Source organism: Haematobia irritans, chromosome 1, assembly GCF_050003625.1.
Source record: "Haematobia irritans isolate KBUSLIRL chromosome 1, ASM5000362v1, whole genome shotgun sequence".
NCBI classification, from domain to species: Eukaryota; Metazoa; Arthropoda; class Insecta; order Diptera; family Muscidae; genus Haematobia; species Haematobia irritans.
In genome coordinates this window covers 129175142-129188029 of record NC_134397.1, presented here as the reverse complement: position 1 = coordinate 129188029, position 12888 = coordinate 129175142, and the positions used below count along the sequence as shown (strand labels likewise).

At 37.1% G+C, this 12888-nt stretch overlaps 1 long non-coding RNA gene across 1 annotated transcript; it reads right to left on the bottom strand.

The window, feature by feature from the left end:
• Positions 1–7366: 7366 nt before the first annotated feature.
• Positions 7367–8464, bottom strand: LOC142241925 (uncharacterized). The gene is made up of 2 exons (XR_012723876.1): positions 8244–8464; positions 7367–8168 (listed from the first exon to the last, which is right to left on the bottom strand). It is a non-coding gene; the product is annotated as an uncharacterized LOC142241925 (long non-coding RNA).
• Between the last annotated feature and the right edge of the window lie 4424 nt (positions 8465–12888).

The window sequence follows — 12888 nt, the reverse complement described above, 5'->3', positions numbered from 1 at the left end:
ATTATGAACAATTGGTTCTCGTTCAATTGTTACAGCTTTCAATTCTTACATTCAAACACTTATTATTGAGAATGTTTCCTGTACTGCGCTTGAAAAACAAAAGCAAGCTCATACCCTGGTGCAATTTTATTTATATGAGCTGAGGAACTAGATCACTTCCCACCACTAAGATCAATATAGGAATGGTGTGAAATTTGAAAGATATCGACCGCTATGTTCTAAAAAAAATACAGTTTTAGTTCTCACACTTTGGTCAACAATTACCTGAGAATAGTTTGTCTCATGACCGTTTGCCCTTGGCTCGAAATGACAATAAGAAAAATATGAATTATAAAATAAAAAAAAAGAAAAAATACTAATAGTAATTATAAAAAAAAACAACCCTCGCTGGGGTTTGAACCGGGGTCACCAGTCATTCGAGGCCAACGTTCTACCAACCAAGCCATTGCAACCCATGAGAGACCTGCTGACTAAAACAATGTTTACCCCGTTGGACTTCGAAATCCTACAGATGTTTCTACTTGGAGAGTAAAGAGCAAAGCCATTGAGAGTCAAATTGTAGTTATATATACCCGTATATACGTTATTGGGCCAAACTCTGTACAAGACCCATCAAACATTTCAGTGACTACATCATAGTGATATACATTTACATGTAAGACAAAAAAAAATATTCATCACAAAACCGGGTAATATCGGTCTATTAGACGGCGATATTAATCGGAGAATACTAACTCTAGGATCGCATATCCTTTGCGTGATATGTACCAGTGGAATTTCCATCTATGTCTTTGAGGACATAATAATTGGTTCCTATTTTATCTTTTACAATTGCTTTGATGAAAGTTGGCGCAAGCTTAGAGCTGAATCTCTTTTCAGCACTGCTTTGGGAAAAGTTTCTCCTGTAAACTATTTGTCCAACAGAAAAAGATACAGGACGAGTCCGTAAATTATATTGGTCACGATTAGTATTATATGCCTTTGCAATGTTTTCTCGTATTTCTTTCCGAACGAGAGCAAGTTTGTCCTCTCTTTTCAATGGGGATATTGGGTCATCCAAAAGATTGACATGCCTCAAAAGCTTATATGAATCGCCGTGGGTAATCATATCAAACCCGAATGTGGCGAAATAAGGAGAACATTTGATGGCTTGATGAAAAGCATTTCTCAAGGCACAACTTATTGAACTCAAATGTTCATCCCACATTCTATGGTCCTCTTTCAAATAAGCTCGTATTGCCGCTATGATAGATCTGTTCACACGCTCAGAGGCATTCGCTTGAGGTGAATATAGCGCGGTATAAATATGTTGAATACCCATTCTGGTTAAAAATGCATTAAAATCACCGGCCCGAAACTGGGAACCATTATCACTGATAATAAACTCGGGTACACCGAAGACATGAAAAATGTCCTTCAAAAGGAATTCTTGGATAACACCAGACGTAAATTTTTTCAAAGGGCAAAGCCAATGAAACTTTGTTAAATGGTCTAGAACAATTAATAGACCAATATGTCCACTCTTTGATCTCGGGTATGGTCCCAAAATATCCACATATAAGCGTTGAAATGGCCGTACTGAGACGACGGGTTTGCCCATTTCCGGCTTTAAAATTACATTAGGGTGCTTCGTGGTTTTACAAATATGACACTCCCTCACATAGTCCCGGACGTCCGTGACCATACCTGGCCAATAAAAATTTCGCCGTATTAATTCCAAAGTCTTCGTCATACCACCATGGGCAGTTATTGTAGAGTCATGAAATCGAGATATAATACTTAAACGAAGGTTTCTAGGAATCCACAACTTCCAGGTATTATTCTCCTGTTCTTCAGTCCCTCTATAAAAATCGTTCCGAATATACACGAATTTATCAATTATCCTTAAGTCAGGGTATTTCGACTCATTTTCCCGAATTTTCAGTCTCAAGTCCGCGTATTCACTATCATCAAAACAAGGCGAATCCAGATCAACTTCTGGCTCAGAAATTTCGATGCCTGAAACTTCTCCGAAATCCATCCGAGACAGAGCATCCGGTACTACATGATTTTTTCCTTGGCGATGACTAATAATGAATTTGAAAGATTGTAGTTTAAATACCCATCTGGCTAAACGCCCTGATAAGTCCGGTTGCGACATGAGCCAAAGCAATGAGGAGTGATCCGTTATGATCTCAAACTCCTGCATCTCCAAATAGCAACGGAAACGCTTAACTGCTTCGATGGCTGCAAGACATTCCTTCTCCGTTACGCTATAGTTTCTTTGGGCAGTATTTAGTTTTTTTGACATATAAGCAATGGGTCGCTCTTCACCATCTTTGTCTAATTGTACTAAAACTGCCCCTATACCGTAATCGGAGGCGTCGCAATGAACGAAGAACTTTTTCGTAAAATCTGGGTTAGCCAGAACTGGTGCAGTGGTAAGACGCTTCTTCACTAACTCAAATGCCTCGTCTGCCTCTGAAGTCCATTGAAATTTGCGTTTGGATGAGAGGGTCTCAGTAATCGGAAAAGTTAAGGACGAAAAGTTTTCAATGAAGCGTCTGTACCAGCCAGCTAACCCAAGGAATCCACGAACCTGTTTTACAGTTCTTGGTGTTGGCCATTTGCTGATCGCTTCTACCTTTTCGGGGTCAGTTCTTATACCACCATTTCCTATAATATAGCCAAGATATTTTACTTCTGTGACACAGAAGTGGCTTTTCTCAATATTGAGAGTTAAATTCGCCTTACGAAACTCTTCGGCTATACGAACTAAAACGGACAAATGACTATTGAAATTTTCGGACACAATGATTAAATCGTCCAAATATCCGAAAACACAATGACGAAGATCTGGTGGAATTAACTGGTCCATTAGGCGACACATGGTCTGTGGAGCGTTGCACAGGCCAAATGGCATCACAACAAATTGGTATAAGGGACGCCCTGGCACGGTAAAAGCGGTTAAAGGTTTCGCTTCTTCGCTCAAAGCAACCTGCCAGTAAGCGTCCTTTAGATCCAATTTGGAAATGATGTTGGCCTGTGGCAATCTCGAAAATATGCCCTCAATACTGTGGAGCGGATACGCATCCTTTTTAGTTACTTGGTTTAGTTTGCGAGCATCTAAACACAAGCGAACTTTATTGGGTTTCAGGACTAGACGCATTGGTGAGCTCCACGGGGAGGTGGACTGCTCAATCACCCCAAGTGCCAACATGCGATCTATCTCCTGGAACATTACCCTTTCCACAGCTGGTGAGACCGGGTAATATCTTTGTTTGATTGGCTTTGAAGAACCCACATCGATCTCATGAGAAATCATTGTCGTTCTGCCTAAGCCTTCCTTACAATAATTAGGGAACAAATCGATAATCGATGACAACTGTCGAGTCTGAGATGGGCTGAGTGGATATTTATTATCCGATGTGATCTTGTGTGAGGCTACTTCATTCAAACAAGACATATCAGTTAAACAGCAAGGGTCAACATTAAGCGACGAATCGGATATGATGGCCGATTCAAAAACGTCAGAGGCTATACCAAAGGCTTCCCAAAAATCAAGACCCAAAATAAGTCGTTGCGTTATGGAAGGAACAATTAACATTTTCAATTGTTTGGTCTGATTACGAAAAGTGACATCGGTAATTAAAAATCCCAAGGTCTTTTGAAATTTGCCATCCGCAGTCTGAACAAAAGTTTTTGCAGGTACATAATGATCAAAAATCGAAAAATCATGCTGGGCTAAAGTTGCTCCAATACACGATACGTTTGCTCCTGTATCAAGCAAACCTAGTTCTTCAAAATACAAAAAATTTATTCTGGCATAAAATCGTCTGTCTTTTGGATTGCAGACAATTGATGATATTATGTATTTAGATAAACTTTTGCGTAGCCGGAAATACTTTCGCATGCGAACAGTAGACCTCTTGGGGCGTTTCGTTTCGATCGTGTCAACTGAAAATATTTCATTACGTTTCCTGATGTATTCGGCATATCTCTCATGATACGGTCTAATCGGGTATAATTTTTTTATGAAGGTTGTGTGGTGAGAAGAATCTCGAGGAAGAATAGATATATCATTTGGTTGACAGAATTTGGTTTTAGTATTTGGCTCGTTTAAATCTTCAGAAGAAGAATTTGAAACTGTTATGTGTTCTGTTGTGACGGGTTGTGGCGCATCGAGTTTTTTGACAAAGATACTTTCCTAGCTGCGCATTTGGCACACTGTGGCTTATAAATATCTTTAGTGCCACATCCGTAGCAAAATACCTTTCTGTCGCGAACACAATCGTCCCAAAAGTGTCCCGGTTCATCACAATTCCAACACTTGTATGTGCTACAATTTTGATTAACTGCATCCACAATCGCTGGTGCAGTGGTATCAGAAACACCATCCTCTCCACTGTAGATTTCAGAAACGTTTCTACGTCCCGAAATGGGCGGACTGGGATACGATTTGCTGGGGAAACCCCTTCGGAAATTTTCGTCCGATAATAAATTCTCGCGCATTTGCACAAGTCTCCGTAAATGCGCTATGGAATACACAGGCACATACAACAATTCATGCCTAATATCCGGCCTCAGATTGCGGATTAGAATTTCGACTAATTCCGATTCTTCCATAGGCTGTTCAAGTCTGTCCATAATGGAACAGATAGAGTCGTAAAAGGATTCAAAAGTTTCACCAGGTTTCATTTTCCTGTTGCGAACCTCTTCCTTTCTGTCATAAACCGAACGCATGTCTTTATATTGGGACTTCAAAGCCGCACAAAACTCATTCCATTCTATAAAAGGCACCTGTTTATGGTATCTCCAATACCATTCATGAGCTTTGTTCGTCAAAAGAATATTTAGATTTTTACAAATCAAATCGAAATTATTATTAAAATGCTCAGCAGTAAGAGATTTAATTCGATATAAAAACTCGTCTACTGTGAGGCCATTACTAGAACCATCAAATTTTACATTCCAATTCTGTATTATGGATGTGACCTTTTCAGCATTTGGAACCGGAGAACTAGAATTTTTGGACTGTCTGTGACTATGTCCATTTGTGTTATAGTTCGAATTATACGGTTCAGTTCTTGATTGTGAGTTGGGAAAATGTTCATGCGGGTGAGAAGCTGGTGGTTGTGATTTATGCGAACAATTCGGAGGATTTCTGGAAATTTGTAAATTTTGCATCATTTGCATAACACTTTGTTCAATCATCCGTCCAATTCGATCATAATCTATCTCACCAGAATCATTGTGATTTCGTAGATTAGTCTCATTTGCCGAATTTCGAGTGGCGGCAATTTCTGGTTGAAGAACATTACCAGAAGATACAGAATTTGACATTTCGACATTGCTATCATGAGGGCTTGCCTCTAAACTAAAATGTTGGTCGTATGATAAATTTCTGTAGAAATTTCTTGTATGAGGCCTATTTACAAGAGCGCCCCTAGGTTTTCCACGACCAGAAGACTTAGTTTTCTTGGTGGACCCCGTGGGATTGATATTGTCTGGAGCACTATGTAATTCTGGTGTATACTTTCGAAGATCGGAAAGCTCGCACGACACCTGACAATTTGGACAATTCGAAGAGGAAGATAGGGACTCTTCAATACAGCCTCGGTGAAAAATGTGAGAACATGTCATAATTTTATAACAATCTTGTGATTCGAAATTCATGACATTGTCACAAATAACACATTTCAATTCATTATTTTCCATTATCCTATTTTGATCCTCAGGAGGAGCTGAAGGACGAAGAGGACTATGTGGTATTGGCATGCTTCAATATTTCCCCCTCAAATTATAATAAAAAAAAATCGTGACTCTGAACAAGATTTCCTTTGCTTTGCAACTCGAATATAATACAATTGTAGATATTTTTCATAAATATTTATCTTACGTTGATGGGTGAGTAAAAGAATAGGGTAATTTTTCGCATACAATTTCCTACTAAAACTTTCTAAACTGGGCTATGGGAGAATGCTTTTCATATATTTTCCAATAGAATTAGCAAACCAGCATACTAAAATTCCAAGCAAAAACTGTAACATGTGGACTTTAAAATGCAATAAGCGATAATAAAGTAGATCCTAACAGAAACAGGATGCTGATAACTAGCTTTAATCTACTTGAACGTACGTGAAACCATTCCCAGAAATTCCAGTATCACCTATCTATTAGAGCACCGAGTGCAATGAAAATATTAACGAATGCGTTCTTGGTCATAACCCGAAACCATCAGATTTATGAATATCCAAAGAAGTTCGTTAAGTATTAAAAGCAAATATTACTCCTCAAGTGGTGTTCCTGCAATCCCTTTAAGGATGAAATTTACATTATCCTGAATTAAATTTATCGTGAGCAAGAAGTTTCTTATGGATAAGATTCTTAAAGCCCCACGCTGGGCGCCATTTATCTATGTAATGTCCAACTACACTTCATAATTTTTTTGAATTTAACACAGGACCCTTTATGTCTAGTTTCTCCCGATGAAGGTGCTCAATCGTTGGACGTGGAAAAACAGGATACGAGGTATGGGTCGAAATAAATTTTTAAATAATACGAGATCTAGGTAGACAGGGAGCCGTTGATCGCTAGCTAGCAGCCGGGTGGGGGGTTCGGGTCCCCTAGATTCTCTGATATCCTTCAATCCTGGACATAAACAAAATTATTATAGACTCCCTAAAGACATGAAATAGAACACGATGGAATATCTAACCACACATAACAAAACCCCAAATGGTTAGAATTAATGTTAAACAAATTATCTAGGAGGAAAGTTGTTTTGTAAGGAATTCCTGGTGTTCTGGAATCCTTGGCCTCTTTACCCTTATCCCTGCCATGGTATTAGTGGCCTACAATGTTACTAATACCCCTACTCAGATATTACCCTACCTTTACATCACCCACGTAAGAATATTGAAAAGTTTAAGGATTCATTTTAAAAATTATTTTCATTATATTTCTAATATTTTAATTAAAGTACATAATACGAGTTTTCAAAAATATCTGGTAGTTAAATAAACAATTAAATTCAAGGACAATTGTAAGAGCATATTGCAAAATCGTTTAGATAAATTTTGTGATTGTAAATTCTCTTTCCACGGAATTTTAACTGAAATTATATTAAGAAAAAATAAACTACAAATATCCTGTGGCAGGACTCTAATATTTGTTAAATTTAGACATGAAGTATTTTAGTGAGGATCAGTTAAATTAACGTGGAAAGGATACTAATTCCAAGGATTTTATATTTTTTTTTTAAGTTTTTTTTTTCTTTTTTTTTTCTACTAAATTTTGGGAATTATTAATTCAAAATTTTCGAAATTCTATTAATTAAACTTTCTTAGTGATTTTTTTTTCTCATTTTCATTTTTTTTTTCATATGCATGTAAATCAAATTTATCAATGTTATTTTTATATCAAAACTTACTTTTTTTTTTTGTTTTGTTGTTTTCAGTTTGTGTTATTTTGTTCCTTGGTTGTGGGTTTTAGCCAAAGTTAAGAACTTAACATTCGATGGTGATCTCCGAGGCCTCGTTGAACATGGTCGTATGTTGTTGTTTTTGCTGTTGAACTTTACTTTACTTTCCTTAGCTAGCTATAAATTGGTTAATAAGAATGAAATTGATAAATTGATGATTTTATGCATATGCCTGGCTGATAAAATTGTAATAATTAAATTCATACATATATAACAACATTCTGGGGGTTTGAACTTGGATCGCTAGATATGGTTGGTTTTCAGTCGGCGCTTTAGCGCTCTGGGCTAGCGGCTGATGTGGCCGATATGCAGCATTTGCAAGACATGGATCACTGGGAGTCAATGGTGGTCTCGTTGAACAAACCACCAGCTGGTGAGAGAGTTATTTTTAGATTCTCTCCAATTGGGTGATATACTCTCACACAACAGAGTATCTATGAGTGGCTAAAAGCTTCCGCCTGTTGATAGGCCTTTGGTTGAGAATGGGCACACTCTTGGACAAAAGGATAGGAGCACTGGGCTTTGGTATTTCCAGGTGTATCACCGAATCCTCCGATGATTGTTGGTTACAATTTCGCCTCACAGAAATTTATCAGAACAGAAATTCTTCTTATTTACTGTTGTGGAAATAACTCATAAACGAGGAATTTCTTTAGGTTACTTCAGGGTGGGAAACCCTCTCCAAAATTAATGAAATTGCGTTTATCTGTTACAAAAAAAAAATAGATTTTTTTTTTTTTTGTAAATTTCCACACCACTGTCATGCTTTAAAAACTCTTACCTCAAAAAAGAAATAAAATTCAGCCTTTAAACATTTACAGCATGAATACCCAAAAACAAAATTTCGCGCAAATAATAAATTGGCAGGAATTTAATGCCTCTTAATTGAAAACTCCCTCAAATTACCTAAAGGAAATTAGGCAAATTATATCAGATTCACAATAACTTTTTGCACTAGATTTACCGCAATAATTTAAGGTAGAATTTTGAAAAAAAAATTCAATTATGAACAATTGGTTCTCGTTCAATTGTTACAGCTTTCAATTCTTACATTCAAACACTTATTATTGAGAATGTTTCCTGTACTGCGCTTGAAAAACAAAAGCAAGCTCATACCCTGGTGCAATTTTATTTATATGAGCTGAGGAACTAGATCACTTCCCACCACTAAGATCAATATAGGAATGGTGTGAAATTTGAAAGATATCGACCGCTATGTTCTAAAAAAAATACAGTTTTAGTTCTCACACTTTGGTCAACAATTACCTGAGAATAGTTTGTCTCATGACCGTTTGCCCTTGGCTCGAAATGACAATAAGAAAAATATGAATTATAAAATAAAAAAAAAGAAAAAATACTAATAGTAATTATAAAAAAAAACAACCCTCGCTGGGGTTTGAACCGGGGTCACCAGTCATTCGAGGCCAACGTTCTACCAACCAAGCCATTGCAACCCATGAGAGACCTGCTGACTAAAACAATGTTTACCCCGTTGGACTTCGAAATCCTACAGATGTTTCTACTTGGAGAGTAAAGAGCAAAGCCATTGAGAGTCAAATTGTAGTTATATATACCCGTATATACGTTATTGGGCCAAACTCTGTACAAGACCCATCAAACATTTCAGTGACTACATCATAGTGATATACATTTACATGTAAGACAAAAAAAAATATTCATCACACCATCTTGCAGAAAGCTTTTTTATCTGTAGTTCTCCATGCAAAATTAAATGGACTCGATCATTTGAGATGCCCATGATAATAGCAATTTCACGTACTTTTATTCGTCGATCATTTAATACCATATCATTCACTTTGGCTACAATTTCTGTGGTTGTTGCTGTTTTTGGGCGTCCACTACGTGGTTCATCTTCAATGCTTGTACGACCACGTTTAAATTCAGCAACCCAATTTTTTACTGTTGCATATGAAGGAGCACTTTCACCTAACACCTTCGCCATATCATTATGAATTTCTTGTCCCTATAAACCTTTTTTATGTAAATATTTAATGACAGCACGCATTTCTAATTTTTCCGTTGTAAAAAATTGCGGATGCGTCTTTTTTGAGCACCTGTTTCTATATGAAGGAGTTGCCAGATCGAAATAAAATTTAACATGTGTTCATAACAGAGATGGAAGTTTCCAAAACACTTAACTTTTTTCTGTTTATACCGCGCTTTTTGTGTTAGGCTAAGAAGTTTCCGAACTGCCCTCGTAACAATGATACCACACAAATGCTTGTTGTAACTAAACTATTAAATATATCCTTCTACACGTTCGGATCTTTGGTAAAGGATCTACAATCCGATAGATTCATCGACCGACCGTATCTGCAGATATCATTGATTTTTGCAATCCAATATCGCTCTCGTGGTTGGCAAAAATTAAATTTTCCATACAGCTTTTGTTGACTAAGATATCCATCAAACAGAAAACTCAATTTCATTTTCATTTTAAGTGCTCTCAAAATAGACAACAATAGTTGTTAGTATCAAGCTAGAAAACACTGAGATCTGCATTCATAGGATATTTGCGATTAATTCATCTAATTACATGCCTTTGGCTGTGATTTTTCTAAGGCTTGTCCCTCAGGTTTCACCTTATCAGTAGTCTAATTTCGATTTACAGCAAAATCTGAAAAAGAAACTGAGCGAAGAGGCCGGCAGAATCATTAACTGATTCTACCTAAATTAGCATTTTCGTGGGGCGGTATCATTTGGCCTAGAGTCATACTCTAGCGAAAAAAAGAGCCTCAATACACCCCAAGACCACAGAAAAGCAAAGCCTATTTGCTCCACATTCATTTATCCATTTTCCGCTCGAATTACCAAACTCACGTCATGGGTAGTGGCTAAGTGGATTTGTGCATCACATTGCAAGGAAAACCTACGATGTGGTAGTGGTGGTGCAAGGGAAACTTAAATTCTGTTCCGTGAGTTGTTTTTTAAGTTAAATTAATTAAGGCTCTCAACTCGTTATCCATTGAAATATAAAGCAGATGGTGCACCAACAAAAGCTTATACTATAATTAAATGTTAATATTAAAAAATCTACCGGACTAGAAATATAATCAAAGTAGTTTGTCCATATAAGAAAATGGAAACGAATCAACTTTGGACGAGATTAGAAAGCCAGAAGGGCATGTCAAGAAATAAGGTTTAGCTTTTAGTCAAGTGCCCACAAATCTTCGCATATAAGAACGATTCCAATTCTATTCAATTTGTTTAATGTAGGTTAGATGTAGTGCCAGCCTGTTATAATTTTAGGTTCACTTGGACTAATCAGTCTATTGTGACACAACAAGTGGTCAACTTTCATGTCATTATTTGTGCTGCCCGATCCTACACTCAAAACCAAAGTTTACTTGGATCCAAAGATTTTGACCTTCTCTTAAGGATTTTGGTATTGATTCCGAGCCAAAGATGAGGCTTCTTTAAAGTAAAGATATTTTTTCCGGACCTCCCTGGCATTAAATCTAGGATTAATAAAATTAAAATTGGATACAGATTTCATTCATTGAATTTTTTTCTCTTTTTGCGATATATCAATATAGGTAACTTATTTATGTACAAACAAATTCCAATTTCAAAATCCAAATTATACCAGGTACTTCAAAGTAAAAACAGTTTTCTTAATGCAAAAAAAAAACTTTAAACCAAAGATGCAATACAAAATAAGTCTTAGCCTATATTTGAAGCGTTTTTATCTAAAATTTAAAAATTCAATATGTCAGAAGTTTAATAGTTTTTTCTCCATTTATTGGAGGAAAAAGTCGGACACAGGGGAGGCCCCCCTTTTCCGACCAAATATTGAAAAATCAGGTACCACACATTAATTTCATAACCTCCCCCAGGTTCTCTTAAAATTTCCAGTATGTCAGAAAATTTTAGTTTTTCTAGGCGCCTTTTCAACTTTAAAGAAAATTTAAAGCGAATCGAAGAAGAAGAATCAAATTTTCAAAAGGTTCGCCATGGAGGAGGTCCACCTCCCCATCCAAATAATAAACAATCAGGTACCCCATATCAATTGTAACCTCGGCGCATGTTTCAATTAAACGCAGAAGTTTAGTTTTTTCACTGTACTTCAAAAAGATCGGGCAAAGGTAAAGTAGCGAATTTTTTATAGTTGCCATGCCAAACCTCCCCTAAAAATTTCAAGTAAATCGTGGAACTTTGGTCCAAATTTTCAAAAAACGGGCAAGATGCCCCACTCCGCGACCAGATATCAAAAAATAAGGTGCCCTATTTCTATCACATGATCACACTCACGAAATTTTCGTGACTCACGAAAATTTTCGTGACTCACGCGTGAGTCGTGAGTCACGCTGACGGAAACGGCGTGAGTGTGCGTGAGTGTGATTAACCAACCAAATGTCGTGCGTGAGCGTGAGTCACAAAAATAATATCTTCGTGAGTGTGCGTGAGTAACGAATTTCGGAAAAACACGCCCACGAAAATAATCCTACTGACGAACATAAAATGCTTACGAGTTGAATTCATTTATAATTTTAGTGACATCCTAGGTGGTAAGAGTTTTATAACGCACTCGATTTTAACTATACTCATGTTTCCAGTCAGGTTCTAAAGGTAAATCACTCATAAAATTATTCGTGAGTCACGACATTTTTCGTGAGTAACGACATTTTTCGTGAGTCACGACATTTAAAAGATTTTCGTGCATGAGTACAAATTTTCTTTTCGTGAGCGTTAGTCCTATCAAAAAAATATCGTGCGTGAGTGTGCGTGAATAAGATTTCTCCGTCGTGAGTGTGTGTGAGCGTGAGCAAAATATTACTCACGAGCACACCTCTACCTGGAACATACAAAAAACTAACAAATAAAAAAACATAATTTAGATTTTATATATAGATGAGGCTGGAGATCAATATTTCGATGTGTTACACTCAGTAACAGAGTTAGTATACCCCCATCCTATGGTGGAAGTTATACAAATTTTGGTAGAGTGTTAGGTTAGGTTAGGTGGCAGCCCGATGTATCAGTCTCACTTAGACTATTCAGTTCATTGTTATACCACATTGCTGAACTTCTCTCTTATCACTGAGTGCTGCCCGATTCCATGTTAAGCTCAATGACAAGGGACCTCTTTTTTATAGCCGAGTCCGAACGGCGTTTCACATTGCAGTGAAACCACTTAGAGAAGTTTTGAAACCCTCAGAAATGTCACCAGCATTACTGAGGTGGGATAATCCACCGCTGAAAAACTTTTTGGTAATCGGTCGAACGCACGACCTTGTGTATGCAAGGCGGGCATGCTAACCATTGCACCACGGTGGCTAGAGTGTTAGTTGATTATCGGAAACAATTTATGTAAAGGGTGATACAGTCAAAATTTGTAGAATGTTGCTCCATTTTGATTTTGGAGTTCACTGTTCAGTTGTCAAAATGGCGTCCAAGCAAGAAGA